The sequence below is a fragment of the Hibiscus syriacus genome, unplaced genomic scaffold, assembly GCF_006381635.1.
Source record: "Hibiscus syriacus cultivar Baekdansim isolate YM2019G1 unplaced genomic scaffold, ASM638163v2 tig00003435_pilon, whole genome shotgun sequence".
In the NCBI taxonomy this organism is placed as follows: Eukaryota; Viridiplantae; Streptophyta; class Magnoliopsida; order Malvales; family Malvaceae; genus Hibiscus; species Hibiscus syriacus.
In genome coordinates, this window is record NW_024061971.1 from 1,140,748 (window position 1) to 1,154,160 (window position 13,413).

Here is a 13,413-nt window from a genome sequence, read left to right on the forward strand (position 1 = left end):
GAAAGTTGAATTTTCAAATTATTGAGAGCAGAAGTGTTTCAGAAATAAGATGAAAACTATGGCATTCAGATCAACTTTATGACGATCCCAAAAGTTTCTAGTCAATGGAACAGTATAAAATCTCCCTGCTTGATCACCATCCTCAAATTGGCCATTTACAAGCATATAACATACAATCAACAGAACTTATTGAGCAACCTAGTGATAAAAGAGAGTATTGTTCTCCTAGTTTTGGATTTGAGCAGTTGTGTTGTGTCTATTCTCAATTGACTAAGAAAATTTTGAAAAGATGCTATATAGACAATTAAAGAAAACATACAATCAACATGTAACAATTTATCACCAAAACAGTATAGATATCTATTTCATAATTAACATCAGAAAACACAACGTAATTATAGTAATTTAAAACGAAAGTATCAAAGTTGATGCATAAAACCATCAACTATATTACTCAAACACAAGCTCAGCTCAGCCATAATACCACAACGAAAGCCACATCTTTTACACAAAACACCACATTTGACCAACAATTTTACATGAAAACATGGAATTGTAAACACTATGAGACACAAGGCAGAGATTGCATACATCAATTGATTCTCTCAAGCAGAGCCATTAGCCAATTCCTTGTCAATAGCAGCTTTAGCAGTCTCAAGATCTTCATCAAAGAACATATCCCATTTCCCATCCCATTTGATAAAAAACCGAGTATCTTCATGGTATTTCACTCTATGAACATCCCCAGCTGGAGTGAACAAGTAATCCCCAACACCCAGATCGTATCTTTCCTTTTTACTCAAATTCCAAACACTTTTTTCCCCTTCCATCACCACCAAACAATGCCCAAAAGTATGGTGATGGGCTGGTTCAACACTCCCAGCCTTGAATCTAACAATAGCCGATGTGGGACTTTCTCTCAATATCTTCATTGATCCACCAGGGATTATATCGATCGGATTCAACTCCCTGTTCTTAACCAAACAACAAATAGCACACGTTTCTGCTTCGGTTTTCTCGGAAGCACCGATTTTAGGCATTTCATTCATCGATTCGTCGAAGAATTTCGCGATGTCCTCAGGCAAAGGCTCAGACTTAGACGCCGGGCATGGCGATTTGAAACGGGTGTTGAGCCAAGTGTCGACGGGCGTTGCCATGCCGGATAGTGCTAAAACGTTGCAGTTGTTGATGGAGCGATTGTTGCGAGCTTCACACCGGGGAATTTGTTGGCGAAGATCCCCACTCCGACTCCGGTTCCACAAACAAGGAGGCCGCGTGTTTCCACGGAGGGGGAAGTGGTGGCGGAAGTGACACGACGGCCGACTTCAGCACCGATGTTGTAGTAGGAGGTGATTCCGAGGTCTTCGACTTCTATGTTGAGGGAGCGGAGGTGGGATACCATGGCGTCTTTTAGCTCAGCGCCGAAGGAGTCAGCTCCGGCAATAACTTTGAGGGGCGTGGCGTCGGAATCGGTCATGATGCGGCGGTGGGAGGAGAGTAACTGAAGTGAGCTTAGGAATCGAAGTAAAGGAGGAAATTAAGTGGTTGTTACGATTTGATCTAAATTCAATTAGATGATATACTCTTGAAGAGATAATGGACTAATACGCGACTAACACCCATCTTTCATAATATAATATACAAAATATATAGATATACGATTATACAAAAGTAAAAGTAGTTAATCTTCTCTAATGTCAAGTCTATTAGATTATGGTCTGCTATTATTTAAAAAGATAAAATTTACAGAATGAGCTAAAAAAAATTCAATGTGCTCCATACAGTGTATAAAAAAATATACTGATAAAATATTTCATTAAGATCAATTTATTAAACATGTTTTAAAAATATAAATACTACCCACATTCAATCACGTCCAAAATGTATAAGTTCCCCAGAACCATACACCTCGTCACATCTAGTAAGGCTCTGAGCACAAAACCGAAGAACCTGCAAGTATACTTCCTCCAACAATATTTCCCACCCAATGACAAAAATAAACAATTATGTATTCGAGTGAAAATGATGATTAATCCATTAAAACATGAAAATGTTTCATGTTTGAAAATCATATACAAAAATACGAAAATCAGATGTCGGGTAAACATTATCCAGAAATCAGGTATCATATATCATGTCATAACAATATTCATAATTATCACCAATCTGAAACAATTCAAATGATATTTTAAAACAGTAAAATAACACTGTCAGAAAATACACCTGTAACAGTCTGAGTAATCGGATAGGGAAGCCTACGAATCAGAAAAATCCATATTGGAATCGTAATATGAATAATCTTAACCTTTATTTAAATAATTTACGAAAACCTACGAGTAATTCTCGTAGTACGTAGATCGGGCAGATCTGACGAACGGACAACACCGAACCTAACTAATCTTCGCTCAGGTTAAACACGAGTACCTTCATAAAATATCTTATTGGATCAATTTCATAATCATATCTCAAACAAATAATTAAAAATGCTAAAAATACTAAGTATTTTTGGGTTAACGAGCTCGATTCGGGGCTTTCGAGTCATAATTTAGCAAAACGGACTTCGGAATCAGATTCAGGACGTTGAAAAACATAAAATCTGACTTTTCAAAATTTTTTACTTTTTGGTCAAAGTCAATGAGTATGACTTTTTAGTTAAAGTCAAAGTCAACGGTTAACGGGTCGGGTCAAACCGGGTCAAACGGGTCGGGTCAAAACTGGGTCAAACTGCCCCAACAGTTTTCGAAGCTCCACACGCAGGGGCCGCGCATGGGGGAGCGTGAACAGTCCAATCGAGTTCGAAAAATTCCCGAAAAATTCCTAAAATTATTTTAAGCGATTTTGAGACACTTACCAAGCTCGATTCAAAATTTTGAACGGTGGAGAGCTCGATTTCAACACATCGGAAACTTCGTTTGATGTAGGAGGTGTCGAAAATGGAGCAACGATCGGCAATGAATTGACAATTTTCACGGCGGTAGTGTTAAAAAAAAGTTGAAACTTTGAATCGAAATTCACGTCGTTTGACAGCGTTTCGCTACGATCGGTTTACGGGGTTTTGTTCACCAGTCGACAATGAACACGATGGTAATTTCGGATCAATGATCGGTGGTCGGACGGCGTCGAGATCGGGTTTGAAACTAGGGGTGCGGGAGGAGGAAATTTGGCAATTGTTTCTGCTTTCCACGAGAAACTAATTTCACTCAATTTAAAAGGAATTACCTATCGACACAAAAAGGTAAAATTTAGGGATAGGTTTTTGAATTTTCTTTAACTTCTAAAATGACCTACAAGTTCTAGAAACTTTTAATTTGACCCTCAAATTTCACCGAATTGCTTATATTTAATTTTTTTTTCAGGTTGTGTTCTCCCCCTCTAAAAAGAAATTTCGTCCTCGAAATTTACCTTATGAAAATAGATGAGGAAATTGAGCCTCCATTGACTCCAATGTCTCCCAAGTAGCTTCTGAGGGGCCACGGTTACTCCATTGAACTTTAACTATTGGAATACGCCTATTCCGAAGAACTCGCTCATCCATTTCTATAATTTGAACGGGTTCCTCCCCATAAGACAAATCAGATCTTAACTCTACCTCATCAACCTGAATAATGTAACATGGATCTAGATGGTATCATCTCAATATAGATACATGAAAAACATCATGAATACGATTGAGCTGGGGTGACAACTCAAGCTGATAAGCAACAGGTCCGACTTTCTTCAGAATACAATACGACCCAATAAATCTCGGACTCAGTTTACCTTTACGTCCAAATCTCAATACTTTCTTCCATGGAGATACCTTGAGAAAAACTTGATCCCTAACCTCCAACTCAATATTCTTCCGTCGCTTATATGCGTATGATTTCTTCCTATCAAATGTCTCTCTTAAGTGATCACGGATCAATCTGACAGTATCTTCAGTCTCTCGAACCAAGTTTGGACCCAAAGTTTTTATATCATACAACTCTGTCCAACATATAGGAGTACAATATCTACGTCCATACAGAGCCTCGTACGGTGCCATGCGAATACTTGCCTGGTAACTATTATTGTAACACCCCTTACCCATACCCGACCCATATATGAGTCAGAGATATTACATTGACTTTTTAAAAAACAAATCTTAACAAATAATAGAAACATACTGGAACTTTATATTAAGAAAATACGATAATATACATATGGTAATATAATTTTAGCAAAATATTCAGAGCATACACAACTTAACCCTTTAATTACATGCCAACTTCCATTTACATAACAAAATGACCTACTGATTAAGTTGCTTCTGATCTGATGGTTGCAGGAGTAATATTGTCCGGCTGCTTAACCTTGCTCGTCTACTTTCTTGGATCCTACGTGTGAAACACTCACACATTAAGTCATCGACTTAGCGAGGCAATATAATAATAACAATGAAGTATAATGGAAATGTCAACATGAGATGAAGTATTAAGATAATATATATATATATTCAATGCAATAACCATAATCATATTTCATACCTGTATACTTATCAAATTAACATTCATGAGTTCAACTTATAAAGTTTACTAGCCTATGATGCCATACTGAGAACCTAAGATATGTGAGTACTATGAGGTTGTGCACTATGCTGTCACCACAGCTCGTATAAATGCACCGAAGTGCCGCGTAGAATTGCACCGTAGTGCCATATAATAATGTCCATAAGGACCACATATAATTCCTTAAGAATCATATACATATACTAGGGATCAAGTATGTGTCTCACAAGACTTCACACATGTTCCAAAGAATATATACATATCCCGAAGGACCGCGAAGAATTTTGTCCCGAAGGACCGCGTAGACCCTCTACCCTTGGCATGCCAACTATACCTATAGTTCTCATCTACATAACATGGGCTTTTATATTTCACGTAGTTATATCGCTTAGACATGTAATTCTTACCTTTTCACATAGCTCATATAACTTTTCATGCAAATTCATGTCACGTAATGCATTTTGTATAAATTCATGTCATGTCTCATAATACATAATATGATCATGTATCAAAATATAAAATCTAGACTTATCATAAGTCTAGAATTGAGTATAGTTCTATAATCATGCTATGCATATGCACTCACCTAGATCTCCTTCGTTTTTCCCTCGATCGTTCTTACTTCCCAAACATTCCGAAACTGATTTAGGCTCGGTATCTACACAAATATACAATTTAAGGCAATCTATCAAAATGTAACCTTAAAATTTGATACTAAAAGCTTAAACGACTTTAAGAAATCAACATTTCCATTTTCCTTTAGGGGGTATCGATACCCTACTGGGGGAATCGATACCCTCATGACATTCTGGAATTCTGCTCGTTTGAGAGGGTATCGGTACCCCTTTGAATGGGTACCGATTCCCCCTAGCCCAGAAATCATTTTTGAACTCGAAAATCCCTTCATAATCAGCTCCATACCTCATACTTCACTTCCATTAATATTCCTAACTTTCATACACATAATTAAACTTGTTTCTAGTCCGTAATCACTTCCTTAAACTCCAAATCCTATATTTTACATGATATTCAAGAATCATACTAAAATACCAACATGTTCTAACTTTAATTCTATCACCTTATACTTCTTAATTAGCTTGATAACAAGTTAAATCCAACTTCTAATTCTTATTATGACCTCTAATCCAATATTTCATTCAATGGCTTCTAACCTTTAATCTCCCTTAACTTACAATTCTTTGAGTTTCTACACCTCTTTTTCCTTCTATAATCTTTCTTAAGGCTTACATAATTAAAACCATGCTTGAAGTTGAAGGATTAATCAAGAGAAATTAAACTCACTTAGCTTGAGCTCTTCACGTTGAAGAAGAAATGAAGAAGAAAGAAGAATCAAGAGTTATTTGGAAACTCTTGTTTCTTTCACTTGGGTATTATAATACCCATTATCTATTATTTAATTATTACCTTTGCTCAATGACCCTTTTACCCTTTTAATTCTCATTCACTTAATAATTCATCCTACCCAACATCTTTAATTAATTCCTTCACTTTTCGATTAATTTAATTTGATCACTGACATTTTAAAATCTTACACTTTAATCACTAACCCGGTATTGAGGATGTTACAATTATTATAAGCAAACTCGTCTAATGATAAGAAATCTTCCCAACTATCACATAAATTAATCATACAACCACATAACATATCCTCCAACACCTGAATGACTCACTCAGACTGACCATTTTTCCGTGGATGAAAAGATGTACTGAAATTCAAACGAGTACCCAGAGCCTCGTGCAAAGCCTTCTAGAACCTGAAAGTGAACCTCGGATCTCGGTCAGATATGATAGACAACAGAACACCATGAAATCTAATGATCTCAGAAATGTACAATCTCATCAGTTTTTCCAGAGAATAATTAACCCGAACAGGGATGAAGTGAGCTAACTTGGCGAGTCAATCAACAATCACCCAAACATAATCCTTTTTGGAAGGAGTCAGAGGAAGACTAGTAACGAAGTTCATCGTAATGCGCTCTCATTTCCACTCAGGAATCTTAATTGACTGTAACAATCTATATGGATGTTAGTGCTCTGCTTTAACCTATTGACAAGTCAAACACCTCGCCAAAAAATCTGAAATATATTTTTTTCATACCAGTCCAAAAGTAGCGCTCTTTGAGATTATTGTACATTTTATCCCCACCGGGATGCATAGCATAAGGACTACTATGAGCCTTCTGAAGAATAACACGTCTCAACTCATCATCTTTACAGACGCAGTAACGACCGTGAAAGCACAAAATACCATCTTGATACAAAGTATACTCTGAACTCGATCCCTATTTAACTTTTTCAATAATGGGAATGAATGAGCTATCAAAGAGCTATTTGGCCTTAATCTCCTTGGAACGTGCAACTCTGCTAACATACTATTGTCATCAAATAAACTCAAGCTGGCGAACAAGGCTCTTAGATCTGATATCGCCTTACGACTCAAGGCGTCGACCAACACATTAGCCTTCATTGGATGATACTCTATCTCATAATCATAGTCCTTTAGAAGCTCCAACCAGTGACACTATCTTAAATTCAATTCTTTCTGAGTAAGCAAATACTTCAGACTCTTATGATCGGTATAGATATAACACTTTTCTCCGTAGAGGTAGTGTCTCCAGATCTTTAAAGAAAAAACCACAACAACTAACTCTAGGTCGTGAGTAGGATAGTTACGCTTATGCGGCTTTAACTAACGCGACGCATAAGCGACAACCTTCCCATCTTGCATCAAAACACATCCTAATCCAGAGTGAGAAGCATCACTGTAGATAGAAAAATCTTTCCCAGACTCAGGCTGAATCAGCACTAGGGCTTGAGTTAGAATATTCTTCAGTTTCTCAAAGCTAGCTTGTTGATTCTCATACCAGAAAAATGGAATATTTTTCCTCAATAGTTTCGTCAAATGAGTTGTAATAATGGAGAACCCCTCAACAAAACGACGATAGCAACCAAATAAGCCTAAGAAACTACATATCTCATAGATATTCTTGGGTTGCTTCCAATTCAGAATAACCTCTACTTTGCTCGTATCCACCAGAATACCATCAACAGAAACGATATGTCCAAGAAAAGTCACTTCGTTGAGCCAGAACTCACACTTGCTCAACTTAGCGTATAACGTATTTGCCCTTTGAGTATGTAGAACAATCCTTAAATGCTCCTCATGTTCTGCTTCAATTTGAGAATACACCAGTATGTCATCGATGAAGACAACTACAAACTGGTCCAAATAAGGTCGAAACACCCGATGCATAAGATCCATAATAGCAGTAGGGGTATTAGTTAACCCGAATGACATCACTAAATACTCATAATGCCCATACCGAGTACAGAAAACAGTTTTTGAGAGATCAAAATCTTTCACTTTAAGTTGGTAATAACCATATCTCAAGTCTATATTCGAAAAGATAGAAGCCCCTCGAAATTGGTCAAACAAATCATCGATCCTGGGTAAGGGATATTTGTTTTGATTTATAAGCTTGTTGAATTTCCTATATTCAATACAGAGTCTCAATGTCCCATATTTCTTCTTGAAAAAGAGAACTAGGGCTCCCCACGGTGATACACTAGGTCGAGTAAATCCTCTATCCAATAACTCCTGGAGTTGGACTTTCAGTTCCTTAAGCTCCTTTGGGGCCATACGATATAGAGCCATTGAAACCATGGTGGAACCAGAATATACTTCATTCTCAAACTCAACTTCTCTATCCGACGGTAATCCAGGCAACTCTTCAGGAAAAACATCAAGAAATGTCTTGACAATCTGGATGCCTTCAATATCAGAACGAGAACTCATAGTGTCCAAAATATAAGCAAGAAATGCCTCGGAACCTTTCTTGATCATCTTTTCTGCTACCAAAGTAGACACAACATTCGTCAAAAATCTACGACGTTCTTCCATAATTACAATCTTTCGGTTATCTGGGGTCTTCAGAACAGCTCTCTTGGTCTTAAAATCGAGATTGACTCAATGTTTGTCCAACCAATCTATGCCAAGAATCAAATCAAACTCTTCCAAAGGTAACTCCATCAGGTCGGCCAGAAAAATCTCCTCATGGATCTCTATAAGACACCCTCTAAAAATACGATATAACACTATGGACTTACCTAAGAAACTTTGAACTGTCACTGAATTTTCAGTATTTTCAACAGGAATATTCAGACCCTTAGAAATGGAATGTGATACATAGGAATTGGTAGAACTACTATCAAATAATGCAAAGTAGGGAACTGAATGAATAGTAATAGTACATGAAATCACATTAGGCCCATCGCGATCTTGTCGAAGTCTAGCAGTGTATACCAATGCAGGCTGTCTGGCCTCAGATCTAACTGGACCCCTACTCTGAGATGCTCGGCCTCTACTAGTCGATCCTGATGCTCTGCCCTGACTACGACTCCCTGCTGGAGTCTGAACAATACTCTGAGTACGAGCGGGAGTATGAGTTGGTGTCTGAACTGAATGAGGTATCTTTGGACAATCCTTTAAGTGATGGTCACCAGAACCACATTTATAATAGGTACCCAATTTCATCTTGCACTCCCCAAAATGATGTTTCCCACAATAATCACATGTTCGGAAAGGCTGCGACCCAAAAGAACCACCATATTTACAAGGTGAAACAGTAAAAGAACCAGATGCCACAGGTCTGACACTCGCACCGCCTCTCTGAAAAGACTCGCCCCTGCCTCTCTTACTGGGGTGTGCAAAAGAATCAATAGAACCAGAAGGCCTCCTGAATCAGTCTAGATCTCGATCTCTATCTCTCATGCGCTCCATACCCAATCGCTATATTTCATCATCAGTCTTCGCTATCTCAACCAAGGCATCAAAATTCCTCTCATGGTGGGTAGTAACTCGACTTCTGATCTCATACCTGAGTCTATTCTCGAACCTCAAGTACCGATCTGACTCAGTGTCAACAAGTCCAGTAGCATATCGACTCAATCGGATGAACTCAATCTCATAGTCCATAACAGATATATCACCCTGCTCCAGATTTTGAAACTCTTGACGTCGCTCTTATAGATATCTCTCTCCAATGTAGCGACTTCAGAAACGTGCCTTGAAAAGATCCCACATTAATTAATTCTCTGAAATACTACCAGAAATCGATTGCCACCATCTGAAACTCTCTTTCTTTAACATAGCCAGGGCTCCCTTTAACTTCTGCTCAGGCCTCGGATCCATTTCATCCATAATTCTCTCTGAATCTTCCAGCTAATACTCAGCATCAGTCGAAAGTCGACTAGTAATACCCTCAAATGGAACTACAACAGCAGCGACCAAAGACATCGAAATCTCGACCGCAGTCATATTACTAGGGACTCTAACACCTCTCCGAAACATGCAAAAGAAATCTCTATTAATGGCGTCTTCATCCATATCAATATACTTATCTTCAGTGATATGAGGGTCTCTCACAGGAGTAATCGGATCATCATGTGAAATGGTCGGATCTACTTTCGGAACAAGAGGATCACGTGGTGATATCGGATCATCTATCGTAATTGAAGGTCGAGCGACTCACCCTCGACTATGGTCATGTCCTATCCTACGACCTCTAGCAGCACTCATCATTGGATCTATAAGGCTCTACAGAAAGAATTTTAAACAAAAGTGTAACACCCTTAACCCATATCCGACCCGAACATGAGTATTAGGTGTCACATTAACTTTTCAAACTTTGACACTTAAAGGAAAACATGGAAATTTTAAATTTTCATTAAAATCAAATACATTAATTTACATAAAAGATACCCCAAAACACAAAATCAATCAGAATATTCGTAATTAACCACTTATTACATGTCAACACTCTATACACAATCAAAATACCTACTTTGTCAATTACTTCTGATATGATCTTTTAATAGTAATGATGTCCTAGTCGCTTCTATTACTGCTCCTCTTGTTTCTTGGTACCTATGTGTAAATCACTTAGTGAGGCATAACATAAATATATGTATACACATGTATAACAATGAATTTATGAACATGCATTCTTATTATTGATAAGAACATTTCAACTTTCATGTATCTATTACACTATAACATATATGATGATAACATGTACACATAACACATACATTCTCATGCTAATTTCACTTTAATTTATCTTTGGATTGCCCATGTACATTATTGAGAACAGAAGGTACACGAGAACATAGAGGTTGTGCACTATGCTGTCACCACAGCTCGTATAATTCCCTCAAGGGGCACTAAATATTTGTACTGAATGACCACTATGTCCTGAAGGACCACTATGTCCCAAATGACCATTATGTCCCGAAGGACCACTATGTCCCAAAGGACCACTATATCCCGAAGGACCACTGATAATCCCTCGATTCTTGGCATGCTAATTATACCTATAGCTCTCATAATAATTAATATATGCTTAATTATCATTACATTTCTCATTTCATATTTCTTTCATCACTGTCCATGTAAACACATAAGTCACTTCATATGATCATTTCTATTGTTTCACATACCTGGAAGAATTCTCTGATAATGGCATTCCTTCATATAATATCATGTTAAATCATGAATGAAAAATGCATGAAATCACTATAACGTTAATACATATATATATATATGTATGCATGTGCATGAATAGGGAATCATAAATTCAATGATAAGAGATAGACTTATCGTAAGTCTTATCTCAATTCCATTTCATCTAGGATATGCACTCACCTTAGACTTGCTTTGACTCAATTCTAATCCTTAGATTGTTCCGGAACGAGATTACGTTCTAAATCTACATAGTAATACATTGATAGATATCAACATACTAATTGATATATTCTAAACTATCACTCCTTAGGCTAAAAAGAAAGCTATTTTTATCTTTTAATGAAGGTATGCATCGATGCACTACACCATGACGGGTGCATCGATGCACTATCTATGCATCGATGCATAAATCCCATTCGATGTTTGTATTTTAAGCAGGTGCGTCGATGCACTCCTTATGCATCGATGCACTTCTTATGCATCGATGCACTAATTGCATTCGATGTTCATTTATTTGAGAGTGCATCGATACACATTGAATGTGCATCGATGCACACAACCCATAAATTGTATTTTAAGCTCGAAAATCATCAATTCTTCACTCAATTCTTCTCTTTTAAACCACTATCATGTCATTAAACCCAACCACCATTACTTAATCAAACTTATATCCATGAAAATCATCTTTAACATTAAAATCATATCCCTCATATGAAATTCAAGAATCACACTCAAATTTCAATATGTTCTAAATACAATTGTAACACTTCATATTCCTTACTTAGCATGATTACAAGTCAAATTTAACTTCAAATTCAACTTATCAACTTGTTTCCATAAATTCATTTAAAAACCCATTTTCTTTAATCTCTTATAACTTCTTCATCTTTTGATTACAAGATAACTTAAGCTTTCCTTAAGCTTAGTTATCATCTAATGATCAAAACCTAACTTAAATTTTAGCAAACAATTAGCTCATAAGAAATCTCACCTTTGTATTGACCTCTTCACGTGTGAAGAAAGAAAAGAATAAGAGAACTCTGGAACCTTGTGTTTTGCTTCCTTCTTTTCCACGTGTAACTAATATATATATATATATATATATATATATATATATATATATATATCCCTTCTTTAATTATTTCCTTGCAAATGACCATTATATCCTTCAATTCCATCTTCCTTGCAATTTAACCCTATACCCAATTACAACATTATTAAATTATTTTGCTTTAATTATCAAATTTTGAAGTTTTATAAGTTAGTCACTAACCCGATATTGAGGCTGTTACAAATCTCCCCCATTAAGAAAATTCGTCCTCAAATTTTCATTATGCGAAGATATGGGGGTACTGACTCCTCATGTCCTCTTCACGTTCCCATGTTGCTTCCTCTATCTTGTGATTCCTCCATAATACTTTAACTAATGGGATAGTCTTGTTTTTTAGTTGCTTAATTTCATGAGCTATGATTTTAACCAGTTCCTCTTTATAAGTCAAATCCGGTTGAATCTCCATAACTAATGTGGGAAGGATCATATCGATACCTCCGAAGCATTGAGACATGAAAGACATTGTGAATTTTCTTCATTTCAAGTAGCAATGCCAGCTGATATGCCACTGGTCCAACTCTTTTTACGATCTCATACGGTCCGATGAATCTAGGATTAAGTTTTCCCTTACTTCCAAACCTCAAAACTTTCTTCCATGGAGACACTTTGAGAAACACTTTATCTCCTACTTGATATTCGATATCTTTTCTCTTTAGATTCGCGTATGATTTATGTCTATCAGTTGCTACTTTAAGATTACTTTGAATTACTTAAACCTTTTCTTCCACTTCTTGGATTAACTCTGGACCAAGAATTTCTTTATCTTTAAGCTCGAACCAATTTAGAGGTGTACGACATCTTCTTCCATGAAGAGCTTCATAAGGTGCCATTTTGATACTTGAGTGATAACTATTGTTGTACGCGAATTCAGCAAGAGACAAGTACCTTTCCCATGATCCTTTAAACTCGATAACACAAGCTCTCAATATATCCTCCAAAATTTGGATTGTTCACTCGGATTGTCCATCAGTTTATGGATGAAACGCTGTACTAAAATTCAACCGAGTTCCCAACATTTTATGTAATGATTTCCAAAACCGTGAAGTAAATCTAGGATCTTGATCAGAAACAATATAAACATGTACACCATGTAGACGACGTATAATCTCCCTGATATATAACTCAACATACTTATCCATGGAAAAGTCAACTCGTATTGGAATAAAATGAGCTGACTTAGTCAATCTGTCTATAATCACCCAAATAGAATCTCTTTTATTCGGGGTCAAAGG

The 13,413-nt window shown here is 36.8% G+C and overlaps 1 pseudogene; it reads right to left on the bottom strand.

Moving 5' to 3' along the window:
• Window positions 1–335: 335 nt before the first annotated feature.
• Window positions 336–1,539, bottom strand: LOC120177387 (annotated as a pseudogene).
• Between the last annotated feature and the right edge of the window lie 11,874 nt (window positions 1,540–13,413).